Source organism: Anas acuta, chromosome 2, assembly GCF_963932015.1.
Source record: "Anas acuta chromosome 2, bAnaAcu1.1, whole genome shotgun sequence".
Classification (NCBI taxonomy): Eukaryota; Metazoa; Chordata; class Aves; order Anseriformes; family Anatidae; genus Anas; species Anas acuta.
The window spans coordinates 7,427,219-7,445,888 of record NC_088980.1 but is presented as its reverse complement, the minus strand read 5'-3'; the positions used below and the strand labels follow the sequence as shown (position 1 = coordinate 7,445,888).

Sequence of the window (18,670 nt, the reverse complement as noted above, 5' to 3'; positions counted from 1 at the left end):
GGTGTTGCTCTTGCACCGGAGCCTGGCTTAAACAGCTCATAATCCTGTTTTCCTTGGGAGCTTCTGGTAGGTGATGTCAGTATGGACCTTCTGGTCTGCAGTTCCTGGGGGGACTTCTGGGAGGGATGACAGTGGGAGTTGTTGGACACGCTGGCTTTTACAGAATTGTTTTGCAATGTCAAAGTTGTTAAAATGCTGATTTTTGTGAACTGGTGTCTTCAGATGTGTCTTAAGGGTGAGTTTAGGCTTAATGTTGGAAATGGACCATTTTCTATAACCCTAGCCTGTCGGTTTCACAGTTTGATGCAGACCACGCTTGCAAATGCAGATTGCTTTGAAATTTTTGATGACGTTGTAATTTTCAATTCCAGTGGTTAGGTTGTTAATGTTTGTGTTTGGTAACCCACTGAACTTCGGTAGCACTTTTCAAGGAAGGACCTCTGAGAGCTATCAGACAGGATTATGACAGCTCAAGTCTCATGACACTGAAATCTCAGGATATTTTGCATATTGGTCATAAGTGCTGGCTTTGCAGAGGTAGGAATAAGAACCCAATCTCTTGGTTCCCATTCTCTGCTCCATTTACCCACAGCATTTCATCCTATATTCAGCGAGAGCTAGCTTCAAAAACAACTCACTTCATCTGGAGGATGTGGATGTTATTTTTTTTCTTCTTAGTAGCGTGTTCAACCCCTGCTAACTTCATGTCATTGTTCTTTCTGAAGTAATTGAAATGGACGTTTCTGTTCTTTGCTGCCATTTGAGCTGAGGGATGGTTTTCCAAGGCAGTTGGCTTGCCCAGAGTAGCTGGAGTCGTTTTTTCCACTTGTAGGCTCGGTTGTCCCACAACAGTGTCAGAGGTTTAGCAGGGTTGTCTATGACGGGGGAAAATACAAGTTCCTTATCTACCACAAAGGGTCACACCCCTGTGTTGGTGTGCACCAGTGCTGTGGGTTTACCTTTTTAAGAAATGTTGTCCTAGGTACACTAAAACATGGTGAAATGCTAAACAATTACGCTCCTAGTAATTCCAAAAATACTGAAAGCTTTTCTTTTTTCTGCGCCTAATACGTTTGATTACCAATTCACACAGTTTGCATGATTCATGGAGTTTGGATAACTACAGATGCGCAAGGTTTTATTGTAGCAAATCCTGCTTGCTAGTGAAATAACTCACATTGATTTCATTTTATTTTTATTTTTTTTTACTGTTCTGTGCTGGGAGGCTGGCCCTAAGTATTCCCACTCATGCCATCCCTCAGTCCCTCAGATGGGGCATTCAAAATAAGTTTGGGCACTTGCTTCAAGAGCTACATTCAGTAATTTCTCCTAGTAGCATTAGTGCTTTCGTTCTTTCAAATCAGGTAAAGTAGGGATAAAAACCTAGAATATCCATTACTTGGAGAAACAGAGGCAGGGAATGCATCAGGTGGTTATTTTCCCCAAGCACCATAAATCTTGAGTTGGTTCTGGCAGCGAAAAGCAGCAGCTCTCCTGCCCTCCCTCTGCTACCAGCTGTTTGTTCTCTCCCTTGTGCTGACCCAGGCATTTGTGCAGCCATGTGGTGAAGTGCATTGGGAAATTGATCTGGGTTAAAACTAACCTGGCAGAGAAACGTGTTTGCGATAGCAGAAGGGAGGAGGCCAGAGCAAGCAGCCAGGGTGCGGAGAGGCAGAGCTGACGTCCCCCGGTAGCGCTGCCAGCTTCACGTGGCTGCGGAGCCAGAGCCTTGGTCCTCCGAGACGGGAGGGCTTGGGTGGTTTTCTTTTGGCTGGCTCTGGTGAATTGTTCAATACAGGAGATCCTAGAGGAGATTGGGAGAGGTTTTTACAGCCTGTAGTCATGTTATGCATGCTGGTGAGTTGTTTAAAAAAGCGCTGTCGAGAGGGTTCTTCAGAGCATTTAGACAGGTGAGTTGTGCTGATCTAACTCTTTCTGGCCCCAAACAAGTCTATCTGTTGGCATTGATTAGATAAGGAACTTCGTTTCTTGCTTTGATCCTCTGAATTATTCTTAAATTCCTAAAAATCTCCTAAAATAACACTATAAGTATTCCAAAAATAATAGTATAAGTGAAATGTTTTAGGTTAATATGTAATTTCTGGCATTCTGGAAGCTCCTTCCTAAAATATTTCAATAGATGGGCATTATAATAAAATAACACTAGATACAGCTCCTTCCAGAATATTCTTCCCTTTCATCTTTTTGGACTTATTTTCATTAAATCACGCGTGTAGCAAACCCTATTGCCAGCCATTCCAGTATAAATATATAATTACTAATCTGCAGTGCTATATTTATCAACATTTTAATTGTTACTCGTGAAGAAACTGCTAGAAATCCTGTCAAACCAGGATATTCTCCCTTAAACTGAAGGCTTTTTTTCTCTCTTCTGCTACGTCACTACTGACAATAAATTCTTGCCAAAAATAGTTGTAAGTAGGTTATCGGAAAAAAATCAGCTTCAGGAAAATTTACCAATTTTTGATTTTGTCCTCAGAGCGTGCGCAGGTGAAGGAAGTGCAGTAAGACAAGGCGGCACAGTAAGAAGGGAGGTTGGTAGTGAAGATGTGCTCCAAATGTGCAGTCTCTGCTCTGCTAAACACACGGCGTCTTACACGACTGCTTGAGTACCATCTGGAAGTCTGAGCTAACCCCAGATGACTGCTGGAGCAGCCCAAGGTTGGTGGGACTTGGGCTGTTGGGGTGACGACACCAACCCTCCTGCCTCCATCTGACAGCCGTGGCTGCGGGCAGTGCTCCTAGTCAAGGTTTTCTCTTAAAAAGATGATAGGGTGGCTCCACAGTGTGTCTTAAGAAAGGTGGGAACTATGTTGTATTCAGTAGTAAATGATCCCATCAATCCTTCAGATTTTTTTTCTGAAGTGTGGAGTTGAGAAGCACAATGAAATCTTTTAAAATGAATATTTCGTTCTGCTATATTGCCACAGCCAAATGCAAATATGGCCAAAAAAGACTTCAGGCTGATCTTGCTCATGCTTCTGCATGGTGTGTTGGTACCATTTCTGACAAACGATGCTCCCTCCCTCTTGGTTTTGAAGCATTTGTTGGATGCAACTCCAGTGCATCCCTAGGCAATTAGTTTCAGTAACTCATTTTCCATAATATAAATATTCTTTATTGTGTGGGAATCCGACTTTATCTTGTACTGGTCACAGTCCTGACTTCCCACAGCTGATGTGGAGAACAATTTTATAATAAACTTGTATTTACCGGGAGCTTGTCTCCTTTGTTCAGCACTGAACAGGCTTTTAAACCTCCCAATGTATTTTAGGGTAAGATTTGCCTTCACTGATGGCAGCATCATAACGTTGACTTGCTTAATACATCCTTCCAAAATTTGCACATCTTTATGAATTTCAGTTGGCTGAAATGAAGCATTTTTTTCCATTTATCAGAATGACTCTTCATAAGATCAGACGTTCATAACCCCTGCCTCAGCCGTGTGCCATACAGAGCTCTTCCATCTCTGTTTCTTCATGCAGGTCCTCAGCTTCCTTGAAATCTTCTTCAATCTTAATTGAAAATAATTTGCAAATGAATAGCTTTTGATGCTCTAGCTCGTTGTTGTCCACCTGTCTTAGGGCACTTTCAGCAGGACTCTATCATCAAAGATAATCACTGAGGGTTTAGAGATGGCTTCTATTTGTTTCTGAAGCAGAGTGTGAATTTCTTCCAGTCCTTCTGCCTGGAATTTCCCTGATTACTGAGCCTCAGAACAAAATCCATCTCCAGTACTAGGTATGGTAAATCTGTTCTGGGGAGGCTGAAATGCAGAGAACAGCATTTGATTCGGTTTTGTTTCCCGTTTGTTCTTCTTCAGCACTACGTACTGACTTTTTTTTTGTCTTTATTCTTACTTCTAAACTATTTTTGAAACTTTGTTTGCCTTTTATATTGCACAGTGGTAATAATGCATGCTGTGCTTTTATCTCTTCCGATTTTTATCCCTGACGGTTTATGCTGTTCCTTTGTACTCATTAAAATGCCCTTGTTTCCATTCCTAATACGATTCTTTCTAGTCTCAGACCCTTATTACTGGCAGCTTTTGATGCACCCTGTATTCATACTACATTCCCTATCTTTCCCCTGAGCTGGAATACTTTGCTATCGTGTGTATTCCAGTACAATAACTGCCAGTCCTCCTTTAAATTGCATTCTCGGGAGATTCTAGCAACAAGTTCAAAGAGTTGGTTGAAATTTGCTTTTCTTATTCCGTTTAATTGAAGATAAAAATTTCTTCTCCTTTTTCTCCAGCTCTCATTTTCCCCTTTCCTTGGCACGGCGAGCGCTTCTCGTTACCACTTCCAGCCAAATCTCTGTACACGTTCAGCTTTTTAAGATGGAGCCCGCCCTAATAGAGTGAAGTGTGAAATAACTGCTCTTGTGGCGCCCTTGACTTTGTGAAGCAGTTGTCCTCAACGTTTCTCACAAACTTGTTGGGCTGTTTGCTCGGTTATTTTGGTTTCCATCAGACACTTGGACGCTTTAGGCCTCCTCTTACCCTGCGGTTCTGAAAAGCTCTGAAAGCTTCTGCGAGTTGCTTACGAAGCGATCGCCCCCTCATTTGGTCAGTGGGGCTGTTTCTCTCTCCTTGCCTTTTCAGTTCCTTATTCCCTAGTTCCCATTCTCTGCTGCTTAGGGTTTTGTTTCTGCTCCTACTTTTTTCCTCTTCCTCCTGTGGTGTTTTTTTTTTTTTTTCCTATTTGTAATAAAGGCAGATGATTGTGTTGCGTGTTTGTTTTTTCTCACCACGGCCCAGTGAAATGCAGGAGAGTGGGACTGTGCTCGGAAACGGATGGGATGCTTTCATTGTGGAGAAGGGCTTGCAAAGGGGAGTTTTGAAATTGAAAATGAAGATGATAGAAATGTTAAAATTTCTTTAAATCTTGCAGCTTATACCTCTGGCTACTTTTCAATTATGCCTGTTCTCTGTAGGGTAGAGGAATGCTTACAGCTAGGAGCAGTGCCCTGACACCTGAAGCATCTTTACAGCAGCTGTGCCTGTGCTTGGAAACCAAAAAGAGGCAACGCTTTGGGACACCGAAGCACCATCATTTCTCTTGCTAGGTTATGGTCATGGTCACTCGTTCCATTTTGACCTGGACCTGCCAGCACCTCCCAAACAGCTCTCAGGGCTGGCCCAGGAGCTTGTGCGGGCCCTGTCCCTGCTTTCAGTCCTACTGGTAGGTTGCTGCTGTGTTTTGGGGGCTGCCAATTTGATAATGTGGGTGTGAGCCATTGTGTGCTGCTGGTCTCAAAGCCAAGGCTCCCAACTCTGCTTATTTTACTAGAATAACTATAAAGGGTATTTTTCTAGAAGGAATTCAGTGAGACTGACACCATTCTCATCAGTTTTACTTTCAGCCTCCTGGGCAAATGCTGCCACAGTTAATGTTCTCTAACCCGTAGGGATGTAAGTTTAGGGAGAACAGCTCACAGCAGAATTGCTCTAGAGGGAGCAGGGGAGATGGGATGTCGGAGCCATAAAGCTCTGAGAACTGCTGGCTTTCGGTGCTTCTCTGGTCTTCTGACACACAATTTGTCCTGGTTCATATTTTGCGTAATTAACCTTGCGTCAGGCATCCTGATGGAGATTTATACAAAGGCAAGAGCAAAACAGATTCAGCGGGTATTCTAATTTATTTTCCTGCCTGTGTCTTCCAGAAACCCTTTAGGGGAGACCTGGGCCCAGAAACGAGGTGGGAGAGGTGGGGGGGACAGGACTTAGGAAATAAGTGACCTGTAAGCAAGATTATTTCAAGAAATTATTTCCCTAAGGCCTCTGATCCAGCAGTAGCAGCGAGGGTTGCCTCGTGGCTGGCTGCTCTGTCGCCTCTTTTTGTAATGGGATGGGAGAGCATTCGTCATCCTGTCCTGTGGGGTGCACAGCTTGGAGATGACATCCTTCCTGCTTCAAAAGTGTCTATTGGTAAAGAATAAATACAAAAACTTGGTAAACTGACGCAAATATTTTGTGTACTCTGCACGTGGCCTTCTCAGATAAGCGCACGGTGCTGGAACAGAGCAGGGGAGGTGCAGTTGGTCGTGTTCCTGCCTTATGGACAAACCAGGAACCTCGATCTCCAGGCTCATTAACCGGACATGGTTATTGGGGTTAAATTACCAGTAACGTAAATAAATGTTGTCCTAAGGATACTTTCAGTTTACTTTTTTGTCAATTAATGTGTCTTTTTTATTTTATTTGCTCTAGACTTGGTCTGGATAGGCAGAAAGAATCCGGTTTTTGAATTGTCAGCTTGACCATGCTGTTTTCAAGGCTTTTTTAGACCCAGGATTCATGTGATATGTGACAGTTTCTTGTCTATACTTAGTTAACATGCCCACGCTTAAAAAAAAAAAAAAAAAAAGAAAAGAAAAAAAAAGTCATAAGTGTTGTGGACATGTATGAACTTGTTGGGGTGAAGCTCGGGCGCTCAGCTATCCCACATCTCCTAAGGTGCAATTTTCCATGTCGGATGGGAATTTGGAAAAATAGGGTGATAGATTTTTGTTAGCTGGTTTTTATCTAAAATCTACAAAGTTTTGCTGTTGTTGTTTGTTTTCCTTTTGTTTTTTCCTTAGGGTGTAGCCGTAACTGAACGTGGGGAATACACAGCTGCATGGATGTGACCCTGCCGCACGGAGCGGCAGCATTTTCCACCCCAGCTATTAGTAATGGGCCTTGGGGACAGGGCAGAGGCTGAACTCCAGTCCCATAATCATGCCACCTCGGTTTCTTTTTTGGCAGTTTTGTGATGGTCTGGTTTCTGGCTGGATTGTTTTCTTTCGAAACTTGAAAAGAATAATGATATTTATTTTACTGCTCTAAAGGAGCTTGCTAATGAATAGTAGGAAGTGTACTTAAATAGCCTGAATTCTGTTGAAGTCTCTGTGCTTAGTCAGAAGAGAGAACTGGGCACCTCTGAAATGCAGTGCAGAAGGACCCAGTAAGGTCTGAGCAGGAGGTCTGTTAGAGCCACCGCATAGGAAACCCCTGGACAAAGAGATGTAGCTGTGGTCTGGGCCATCTGGATATCACCCTAATGCCCCGATGGCTGTTGTCTGTGCTTGGTTTGGGGCACAAGTTATTTCAGATGGGGTCCCACCATCACATTTTAGCTCTGGGTGTAATTACAGGGCTATGCAAACAACTAATTGAATGTGAAAAATATTTGCAAACCGTTTTGGGAAGTGACTCTGAGCTGCTTTGAGCAGGAGGATGGGCTGGATGACTCTGAGGTCTTTTCCAACCTGAGATACCCTATGATCCGATTCTGTGACCATCCCTTTTGATGGTCCTGCCCATTATTTATATCATATCCATTGGTTTTACAAAGGAAGGTTATGTAAAATAACCTTTATTTTTTAGAAGATGTTTTCCTGTTTTATTTCTTGAAAGAAAGCAGTTTACCATATCTCTTTGTTCCATTTTCTGCATTTCTTATTCCCTGTCACCTGGTAGTTGCTTTATCTATTAATCTGTCTGATTCCACATACACTAAATCAGTGATTACTTGCCGACAATTTTTTTTTCTTTTTAAAGGACATTTTGAGAAATATCTGGTAGAAAAGGGTAGGACAGATTTGGTTACGTGGAAGATTTTGTCAGGGTTTTTTATTCTGACATTCAGTTTTGTCCTGCTAGAAGTTAACAACTCGCTATTAGCGATGAGTCATTTTCTAATAGTTTAGGTATTGCCTTTTTTTCTACCCCTTACTGCCTTGTTTTCAGCTTGTGGTCTGCTCGTCTATATTGGTTTTCAGTTCTTTCTGAATTCATTTGCTCTTGCCTTTATTTCCGTTTCTGGTAAGCAGACAACATTATCATTTTGGTTACGCAGCAGGCAGGCTTTAACCATACCAGCACTTGGTAGCAGTGCTGAGTGACACAGATCGCGGCGCTCCTCTCTCTTCTGCAGTGTTTCTGCCCAGAAGCACCACATGCCACGCTCCTTCAACAGCAGGTAGCATAGTGCTGCTGGGAAACTCAAGAAGAGAGTAAGGAAATCTGAGATTTGGCGAGGTAACATGGAAATTGAAGGCCTGTATTTCTTATTTCAAATAGTTCTTCAGAAATGTTTTTTAACCTGATTGAGCTTATGCTTCTCCATTGACATCTCTGTTTACGTTTGCTAGTGGACAAGTGCTGGTGAGGCTTGATGAGCTCAAGCTACGCTGAGCTGTCTGTGCCGATGCTCTTTGGGAAGGTAGTAGCCACAGAGGTGAAAGGGCTTGTTGGTTGTTGTTTGTACTTCAATTTCACATTCATCGCTGAATTAAGTGTGCTGGTTCTGTGTGGTGTTCTGCCATTGCAGTTGCAAGGATGATAACCTTTGACCAAAGCATGGAAAGACAAAGGGGGAAAGATACCTGAAGCCTTTTCAGTGGTATTTGTCAAAACTTGTCTGTCAAAGCTCCAAGGACAGACTGAATTTGATGCGTTCTATTGGGAAATTTCAATTACCTAACTGATGTTACTGTTCCAATTTTATTTACTAATAGCAGGCTTGCTGGATAGGACATCCTGGATGTAATGACTTTAAATCAGGTTTATAATGGTACGTTAATAGGGCTGTGTAGTTAACACATGAAATACATTTCTTGACCTTACAACATGCTGTTAACCTGTCTTAGGTCTAAATACGGTCTGGTTCCTGCTCATGACAAGATGGAGCAGGGAAGAGGAAAGAATATAGTTTGGCACCTCTTTTTTTTTCCTTTTTTTCTTTTCCTTTTAGAAATGGAGTCTATCTCTAGAGTCTGTCGTAGTACAGATTAGAAACTTAAGAGCTTCCAAAAGCCTTCAAATGCAACAAAAAAAGAAGTTAAACTACACTTGTCTAATCTGTGCTTTGGCATGAAAAGTAGAAGTAACAGAGAAACTGCATTCATGGAAGGAGGCTGGCTCAAGCCGATTCGTAGCATGAAAGCGTAAAAGAGCGCTGGAAGGTAAATTGCCTTTACATTTGAGAAGAATTGCCAGGCTGAGGAAAATATTTGAGTTGCCTTTTCTGCTTGTTGTCTTTCTGTAGTTAGATGCTTATGGCTTAATCTCAAGTTGTTGTTGTGATTTTATTGGATTGTGACTAGAAACCCAATGAAATAAAAGATCTAGAAGTAGCAGGTCCACAGAAGTTAAAAAAAAAAAAAAAAGGCAAATATTTAAAAATGACAAACACATTTTTGTGCTTCTTTCATGTTCATCTTTGTGTCTTAATGAAGTGCCAAATCAAATTTGTGACCTAGTAGTTATTGTAACCAAACAAATTGTCGTGAGGCCCATCTCTCTTACTTGTACTGCATTCAAAATTTGGATTGGAAATATTGAACGTGGTGCCGTATCCACATGTGAATTTCTCTTGGTTACTGTGAAAATCGTTCTCCAAAAGTTAGGAATTGTAAATAATAAACAGATCCGGCATGCTCTGCTAAATATGTCTCGATTAACTCAAGAGAGCTGAATCCTTGAGTTAATCAGTTGGAGTTTGGAAGAAAACAGTCCAACATATGTATAGACATAAGTTTTTATCTTAATCATTAAATCCATAGCTTCTGTTGCTTAAAAAAAAAAAGAAGTCTGTCTCTGGAGAGCTGACTGATCCCATTTCTCCATGTACATTTTCTTGGCAGAAGCCTTGGCTTAAGCAGTTTGTGCCTTGCCACGGTGGTGACACGCGTTTGGGGAGACGTGTGAATCGGGGCAGGGAGCTGAAGCAGGTGGAGTCGCTTTGCCTTTTTTTTTTTTTTTTTGGTGTCCTGCCCCATCCCTTCTTGCTGGGTTGCCCTGTGGCCAGGTCAGCCCTGTCATCTGCTTGGCAGGCTGATCAACCTGCAGCCGAGCCGCCACGGTTTGGAGGCTGGGATAAAGGGCCACGGGGTGGGATCAGCTTCAATTAGAAGCGCTGCCAAATGCGAAACCCTACCCTGAGCTGTGCCTTTAGTTCTCTGTACGATCCTATGGAAGGCAACGCAGGGCTGGTTTGTATGGCCAGGTAGTGATGAGTCAGCACGGCTGGCGTTGGATCACGTCTGATTCTGTCGTACCAAAAGTTATGGTTTTGACCCAAGATTTTTATATCAATTAATGTGCTTCTACAGTAAAAGACCCAAATCTCACGTCTTCAATGCAAGATGAAATGCAGCTTGGCATTCGAAGCTCTCAGGAAGAACCAGGCCCCAGCTAATACAGCTTCATACCTGTTAGCTTGGGCTGCGGGAACGGTAGGGAAAAGTACTGGGAGAGATTTGTTGTTATTACTTTAACCAGCTGTTATTAAATTGCAACTTGCCTCCTTTGTGCTAACCTTCCTATCAGGTAAATGTTAAAACATGCGCTTTTTTATAGACTACCATGTTTGAAAACGTTGATAAACTTCAGCTCCAGCAGCACAAACAGTTTGAATGTGAACTTAGGGCACGTCAAGATGCAGGTGGTGTCGTCTCGGGAGTGAGGTACTGCACCTGTGTCCTAGGAGAAGTTCATATAAATTATTAGGGGATGGCTGGTGTTGGTGCTTAACCTCGCTTGGCTGTTCTGTGTAGACACGGCGACTCGTTTTATTTAATATGATTTGGGAAATGCACAGCTTCTGCCCACTGTTGGGAGTGAAGAGGTTTCAGGGTAGTTTATTTTAGTTAATCTCAACGTGACTGGAGAGAGAAGTGCTTGAACTTAGAGCGATCTGTGTCCGACAGGGGCTCGTCGTGATTAAACCGAGAGGACTCTCAGTGCTACAGGGAGCGGGCTCGTGGTGGAGTGGGAGCAGGTTAGCCACTCACCACTTGTTGGTTGAACCAAACTACCTGACCCTTAAAACAGAATAAAATACGGACATTTACCACCGTAGCTAAGGCTCAGAATAACGCATTTAACCTTCTCATCGCAGCAGAGAGCACTGACACGTGTCGTTTCTGGAGATGTGCTGCCAGGGGTGGCTTGATGGCTGTGTCTGTACCTGTACAAACAGGGCACAAGGCTCTTGTACAATAGTGACTTGTAGAGTAAACACATGCAGGTTTTTTTTCCTCATTTTTTTTTAATGCGAGTGCTTTCCTTTTAAAATTTTATCTTAATCTCTGGAGAATTGGTTTGATAAAAACTTTCCTGTAGGCCAGGCACCTGCAGAGCGTTTCGTTGGAAATGGAGCGATAGGAGTGCCGGGGCAGGTCTGGCTGGGTGAGTGCAGGCTTTGGGTTTGTTTTGTTCAGCCACAGAGCTGAAATGGTCTTTTTTTTATTATTCCTAAGTGCGTTTAGTGAGAATTCATCTCGACAGGACTAATAAGGGAAGACGGGACGGCTTTGGTGCCCACAGAGGAAGGCTGCCCCTGCCTGCGGATGTTGCAGCTCAGCGTAACAGAACAGAATGGGCTCAAAACCCCAACCAAAGTCAGATCAGCGAGAAAACAGATGTACCCCTAGCGTTATTTTTGTTGTTAGATAAGTCAGGGTAGTGCTGTCGTGCCGCTGTCCTGCTCCTTAAACAAATTTGAAGCAAACTTACCCAAAACGGCCAGAGCCAAAGCAGCGCCCAGCAGCTGCTCGAGTCCAGCGCCGAGGGGAGCTGAACAAAGGTAGGAGCGGGCTTGGCAAGGCGAGGGGTTTGCGAGTGGCCGTCAGTGGGAGCGGAACGAGAGTTGCATAATGATTTCTGGGCTTGTTTTGCTCGCCGAGGTCTGTGGAAGGGAAAAAAAAAAATAAAAAAAATGGCAGGGGCCATTTGGGGGGGGGGGGTTAGGGAAGAGCCGTGTTTAGGTGGACGTACATCAAGCTTTACTTTCGTAGCCAGCCCGCTTCAGATCTGTCTGGAGAAGCGTTTCAAGTCAGAACAGCGTGAAAAGAGGAAGAAGAAGGGGAAAAAAAGCCGCTCCCTGTGCTCGCACCGCGGCGTTTCGAGCGGCTCCCTCAGCACAGCGGGGCCGGGGGGCGCCTCGGGCGCCTCCTCAGCAGGCAGGCGGGCACCGGGGGGGTCGGGCTGATAATACCCAGGGGTGCTGATAACACCCAAGGGGGCTGATACCACCCAAGGGGGGGCTCCCCTTTCGGCTCCAGCCCCGGGGGGGAGCCTGGCGAGGGGCCCCAGCTCCGGGAGCCTCCGCCGGGGGCGCTGCTCGGGCTGTGGCGCAGGCAGCCCCGGCTCCTCTCCGCGGCTCCGCTCCGCACATTGGCGGCGCCCGGCTGCGTCGGATCTACTTTCTCTAGTTTTTTTTTTTTTATTTTCCCTCCCCTCCCTTCCCCCTCCTTCCCCTCCTCCTCCTCCTCTTCGCCCTCCTCCTCCTCCTCGGGGAGGCTCCCGGAGGAGGCCAAGTTGTGAGGCGCTCCCCGCGGCGCCGCCCGCCTCTCCCCCCCCCTCCCCTTCCCTTCCCCACCCCGGGGCAGCGGTAAGGGGAGCATGGCCGGGGTCCCCCGGTGCTGAATCCCCTCGGTGCTGCTTCCCCTGGTGCTCAACCCCCTCTGGCACCCATCCTGACGAGAACTTCTCCCCCCGGAGCAGCCCCTCGGGCACCCATGCCAACCCCGCCGTTCGCCTGAGGGGCTCCGTGAGGCGCTTGCCGAGGGCCGGGTTATGGTGCGCGATTCGCCCGGGGTGAGTAAAGGGCTCGGCGCCGGCAACTTCTTTGTGTTAAAAAAGGGGGAGAAAAGGGACGGGTAGGCACGGGGCTTGGCTCACACGGCACCCTGGGCTGTAATGCCGCCGGGAGACGGCGTTTTGGGGCGGGGGGCGACCCGCAGAGCCCGGCTGCCAACTTGGCCCGAGTCCCCCCCCCCCCCCCCCCTCTTCCCTCACCGCCTGCTCGGTGGGGTGAAACCGGGAGGGGGGGGAAATAAAACCCCAAAGCCACCCCCGGCCCCCTCCCGAACAGAGATCTGTACATGTAGGTTCAAGTTACACGGTCACTAGATAATCCTCGACCATTAAAAGCTAGGGGGAGGGGGAGGACAACAAACAAAAAAGCCCGGCTGGGTTTGCTGGAGGGCCCTGCGCTGCTTGGGGTGAACCCGGCACCCCCAAACACTCCTTGAAATTTGTGACTTTATATGGTTACCTATAGCACAACTCTTTTTTTTTTTTTTTTTTTTTTTTTTTTTTTTTTTTTTACCCCCCCCCTTTTTTTTTTTCTTTTGACTGCTTTCATTTCCTGGTGTGAATTCTTGGAGTGATGGAAAATGCGATAGGGTGAAATTTTCTTCAATATTTCGAAGTGCCCCGTGCCATATTAATTTTGTGTGATTTAAAGGCATCGCCGGGCTATGGTAATGCCAGATGACTTTCCCGGCTGCCTTTATCGGTAGATCTAAACTTACAAACAAACAAAAAAAAAACAACAATAAAAATCACTTCTTAAAATACATTCCTGGCACGTAATGGATGTGCAGACCATCATATTGTGATGATTTTTGTAGGAACAGTGAGCAAATAGGTCATAAGTCAAAGTAAGTGTTACGTAACTGGCTGGCTTTAGCAAACTTGATGCAAACTAAAGGAAAAAGAAAAGTATTCTTTTTTCTTTTTTTTTCCTTTGGATGTGGACAAAATGAGAGCCTAGCTGTCGCTTTTTTAAATGAGATTACTTTGTAGCATGCTCATTAAAAAATGAAAAATCCAAGCTTATACTTTCAAATTATTAGCCAGTGAATTTGCACAGTGTTTTATATTTTCCCTAAAAACTATTTCAGTGGTGTGTCTGCTCCGGATACTAAACATGAGCTGTTCACTAGTGAATCACTAGTTAATGCTGTAGCCAGCTTCATTACATAATTGAAAATCGTTCACGAGTTGGTACAGTTTCATTGTTTAGCTTTTCTATTTTCTAGAAGGATATTATTTGGTGTAGATACAGTTTTTGAAAAAACTGAAGATAAGTATTAATACTTGTTTTTTTTTTTTTTTTCATCTGAAGACGAAAAGCAGCAGTGGGTTAATACTCCTCTTGCAAAACTGAAGCAACTAGGCAGACATTTAAAGATTCTCAGTGATTATATAAAATACAGTGTATTGAACTGAACAGCCTTACTGAGCTGTAGCTTACACGTAGGGTTTTTGTACTTTCTGCACATTGTCACGGTGTTAGGATGTTGGGTTGATGTCCCTGCACAATAAAGTGTGCTTGCTATGGAAGAAGCTGCAGCTTCCAGACTGCGAAGTGCAGATATTTTAACCAGCTACTTGGAAGGCAAACGGAGGCGACAGACAAGATACACTTTTATTAGTGCTAATGTGATTAGCTGCATCTATGGGAACCATTCATTAATCTAGCTAATGACTACTGTGCGTTTCATTTTAAAGTATTTGGTGTATGCCTCCATTACTACTTGCTTGTAAATACCCTTACTTTTGATAAGATGCTTGGTGCTTCAGTATCTGTACTTTCTCATTGCTTTCCTCACTTGTAGGTTGTCTTTGTAAGCTGTTTTACAGAAACATTTATCTGTTTGATGCGAAGTGATAAGTAATACTCTGTTTACATCCCATCAAAGAGTCCTAGGGCCAAAACTTTTTTTTTTTTTTTAAATGAATTCTTGCTGAAATTTGGTATTGTTACTTTGTCAGGCTGCGTACTTGGTTGACTTACATCCTTTTCCCTGTACTATTCTTTCCCAAGCAGAAACACCCTCACAATCTTGGCAGAAATGTTCGCTGAGAGTTTTTCGGGGGGAAAGCAGGGGGTGGCATTATTGTCACTGACATATCTTGCCAGTAAAAATTGGTTGCATCATGCAGGCTTTCTTAATGCGATTGTTCATTGGACTTGCCTGCAGACGACGATCTCTTAAAGGTAAATGGCTGGGCAGAAATGAAAAGAGGCCATATATTGATTTCTGATTTTGTTTCAGGCTAAAAGGGCCACTCAGCATCTGTGTTTCCAGCCTGAAATTTAGTCAGCTCTTTAAAAATGTTGGAAATATTCTTCTACCAGCTCTGCTCTCAGTTCTTATGGCTGTGCAACTCTGCTTTCCTGGTCTTTGTGTGTTGGTAGAAAACACTCGGTGTGGAGTAGCATGTTCTTTATACACAATTTCAGTATAAAATATTCACCCTTCAAAAATGAAGGGAAAACTGACTGCGGAGTGCCGTCAAAAGCATGCTCTAAACACTCTAAAAGCTGAAAGATAAATTCTTTTCACTTTATTTGGACTGTTCCAATTTTAGTAATTACTGAGGCTTCTGGAAACTTTAGTGTGTAATGTGTTTTCAGAGAGAGCTTTAAAAACGAGTTGACAGTAGGCCTTCAGCTAGGCTCCTATAATTCTGCCTTTCCTCTCCGAAATCCTTTTGGCATCTTCTGCTTTCCTGGCGGTGTCCTGGGCTGTGGTATCACAGGTATCGGATGTCTTCGTGTAATTCCTGGCATTTGCTGTGTCATGGGGATAGCTTAGGTGAACCGGGAAACGTCACAGAAATTTGGTGAAGTGGTATAAGAGAAACAGCAGTGTTGTATGGATGATAGGGGAGGGCTTTTTAGGGGTATTCAAGTCTTTGTATTCGGATGTGGAATGTGTTCAGCAAACAAACATCTTTACCTTGAGGCATCTTCACAGGTTTTTTTCCCAAACATTTAACATCTTAGATTACGAATGCTCATCAAAATGGGTGGGAAAACGTCACGGTTAGAGTTTTTCCTTTTGAAAATAGCTTGGGTTTTGAAAAAACAGATCGTAATTATATATTGCCTTGCTAGGATTTATTTTCATCTCTGAGCTGAGGTGCAATGCCAGGCATAAGTGTAGATGATATTGCACATATGGAGGATATTTGACTCCTCCATAAGATCTGTTAAAAGTTAGTCATAGTACATTATCATTCTGTCTGTCTCGGTGGTGAAGGCTCACTGGTGACTGAATTCGCTGCGGAAATGTTGCACGGTGAATGTAGTTGGTGCTGGTGGTGCTTTTGTAATCCAGAAAATAAAATATTTCACGTTGGATGCTTGGAGCCGTGTCCTCATCCTCGTTCCCAAGTGTTGAAAGGTAAATACTTAAGCAATATTACTTAATTAGGTGCTGGGAGAAGGTGAGGGCTTGGAAGAAGAGCGCGCTTGTGTGTGTGTTTGTTTATTTTGGTCAGGGCTTGCAGTCCTTGGGTGTAATTCTGCTGGAGCACTGGCTTTTAGATGGAACTGAATGCCTTCAGCTGAAAAGCACTTCCATGTTCTTGTTACTCCAGATCTCTCTTTCCCTTTTTTTCTTCTCCTTTTTCATCGTTATTGTTAATTTTCGTGCCCAAAATGCAGATAACGTGGAAGGCTTTTGTTCAGCGAGCGGCGCATGTGAGAGCGGGTTACTCTGGCGTGTTCCTGGTTAGCCTTCTGCTCCTAACAGCTTATGGGATCTCACCCATCCCATTGCCCCTGGTAGTGTTTAACATCAGATGGCACAGAGAAAATGTGACAAACTCTGAAGTGGAATCATCAGTTGGGGAATAATCATTCTGTAAGGGATCTGTTGGAGATGGGATCATGCCAGCCGGAATGGGAGCTTTGTTTTTTTTGTCCAAAATTCAGAAAACCTCAAGTGGAGTTGTTATTTGTGCTCCTAGATCTGCAGAAATCTACTTTCTTGTAAGGATCTCAGATTTGATAGAATTTGAAGGCTTTTTCCAAGCCTGGGGGTATGATGCAGTCGGCAGCACAAAGAGCATGGAGGGGATGGGTTGGATGGGTATGTGTGAGGACTTTGTGTTTGGAGCTGGGAGAAGGGCTGAAGGTTGGAGCTTTCCTTTGGTCACCTTGTGCTTCGTGGGTCAGGGAATTTTGGCAATACACTTCTGGAGCACCACTGAGAATGAAGATAATGAGCAAGAACGAGTTGAACAAGCAAGAAGATGCTGACGGTGGTCAAGGAGGGTGATGTGTCTGGAATATTTTGTTACCATTTCAAGAGTTATTTGATCTAGGCCAAGAAGTAGATGGTGTGCTAGGTGTTGTCACTGTGCTGTGGCCAAAAGGGTGGGTCACAGTCGTGGCAGAAGTTGTCAGTCAGTGTATGTTGAGAACTGTCATAAAATGGAGGTCTGGGCTGAACAGTGAGTACACTTTGAAACTGATTATTCCCATTTGAAGAGTTTCATTTTGTCCTTACAATATTTTCCTGGAAGGCTGATCCCACGTAGGAATGGATACAAAAGCAGGGTAGGGTGCTTTTGGAAGAACCCTGGGTTTGCTGTGATCAAAAAAGGGGGATCCGGAGTTACAGGCATGTAATCTTTAGGACAGATGGGGGATTGAGGATGAGGAGCATAGCCTTCAGTCTCTTTCTTTCACCTTAATCCATCTTGGTGCAGTTTCTTGTCTGTGAGTAGTCTTTCTTTTCAAGAGCATTTAACCAGCTTTCCCCTTCTGTTCCTCCCTTGTCATCTTCTGTTCTTTTTCCTGGTTAAATGAAGCAAAGATTTTTATTTAAAGGAACCAGTTTTGAGAACAATGTAAAGGCAGCGTTGTGCAGCTCCACAAGTAACAACTGTTATAATTCCAAGTCTGGTTCTTAGAAGAAGAGCGTGATGATGAGGAAGCCTGGAAAACTTCTAAAGTGGTTCATGCAGACCAAGCAGGGTACAGTCTTGTATAAACAAGTTCTTAAAACTGGTCTGGGGAGGGGAGTATATTTGTTTACTGTATACATGTATTTGTTTAGCTTACGTATTAGCCAACAAAATGTGAAATGGTTTTATTGGTCTATTTATTTTTAGGTAGTCAGAGCCATCTGGAGTGATGTAGAATGTTCAACTGTGAGAAGTTTGTAAATGATCTTCCATTTGTTTGTAAATGATCTTCCATTTTTCAGAAAGGCACACAGGTATTAAACTATCCTGGTGGCAGTTGTTCACTTACACGAGGTGGTTATGACACTTTTCCATAGAAAGTTTTGGAAGCCTCGTGTCGGATTGGTGAAATACCACTATTGTGGGCGATTCTCTTCCCTCTCTGGGGGATATTTTGCAATCGGTTGACTTCTGTTTACTATGTTACGGAAAGTCAGTGTCTGTGACGTGTGGTGGGCAGCCAGGAATTGCCATTTCCAGCTGTGACATCTGCTGCCATCACCAGTGCTGATGGGGATTGCTTGCTGCTGTTTCCTGTGGTGACACCCGGGAGGAAGGACCTTGAGGGGAAGGCAGCTCTTGTGATCACTGATTATGGCCAGTTTGTATGGAACCAGGCCTGGATGTTTGTTCAGTTTACTCCTAATCTGCCTAATCTTCAACTTCTGCTGTTGACAACTTCACCCGTACCACAGGAGTCTTCAATATTGATGCCACTGGACCTCTCAATAAGGAACTGACAGTGAATAAGTGCAATATGGATTCATTTCATTATTAATCAGGATGATAGGGTATTCTGTAAGGTGCAGAATTCTCTTTCAAAGACAACTGATGTCGACAGAGTTGTTTTTTTTCTATTGAAGTAAAATAATCGTGAGAGTAAATGCTCATCAGTATGAGTTGGAATCTTACAGTCTAGTCCCTTTGGTATGTATTATTTTGAATAATGCCAACTGATTGCTACTACATGTGACAAAATAGTGTGGAGAACAGGATACTTTAGAAAAAAATAAACCAGATACAGCAGCATAGTTTTTCATTCTTCAGATTTCAAGCAAATGTGAGGCTATTTTTTGTCAACATAGATCCTGACAAGAATCACAAGCC

The 18,670-nt window shown here is 43.8% G+C and overlaps 1 protein-coding gene and 1 long non-coding RNA gene across 13 annotated transcripts in view; both read left to right on the top strand.

The window, feature by feature from the left end:
• Positions 1-18,670, top strand: part of KMT2C (lysine methyltransferase 2C) — a 195,691-nt gene that overhangs the window by 5,517 nt on the left and 171,504 nt on the right. Inside the window, exon 1 of one of the 12 annotated variants that reach the window (XM_068673409.1) lies at positions 11,409-11,597. The exons of 10 other annotated variants lie outside the window; for them this stretch is intronic. The gene's annotated coding sequence lies outside the window, so the exon portion shown is untranslated. Of the gene's footprint in view, positions 1-11,408; positions 11,598-12,292; positions 12,611-18,670 lie in introns of those variants that run through there. One more of the 12 variants, XM_068673408.1, reaches the window with a different exon arrangement.
• On the top strand, positions 2,840-4,751 carry LOC137852100 (uncharacterized). Its single transcript, XR_011093654.1, has 2 exons — positions 2,840-3,762; positions 4,279-4,751. It is a non-coding gene; the product is annotated as an uncharacterized lncRNA (long non-coding RNA).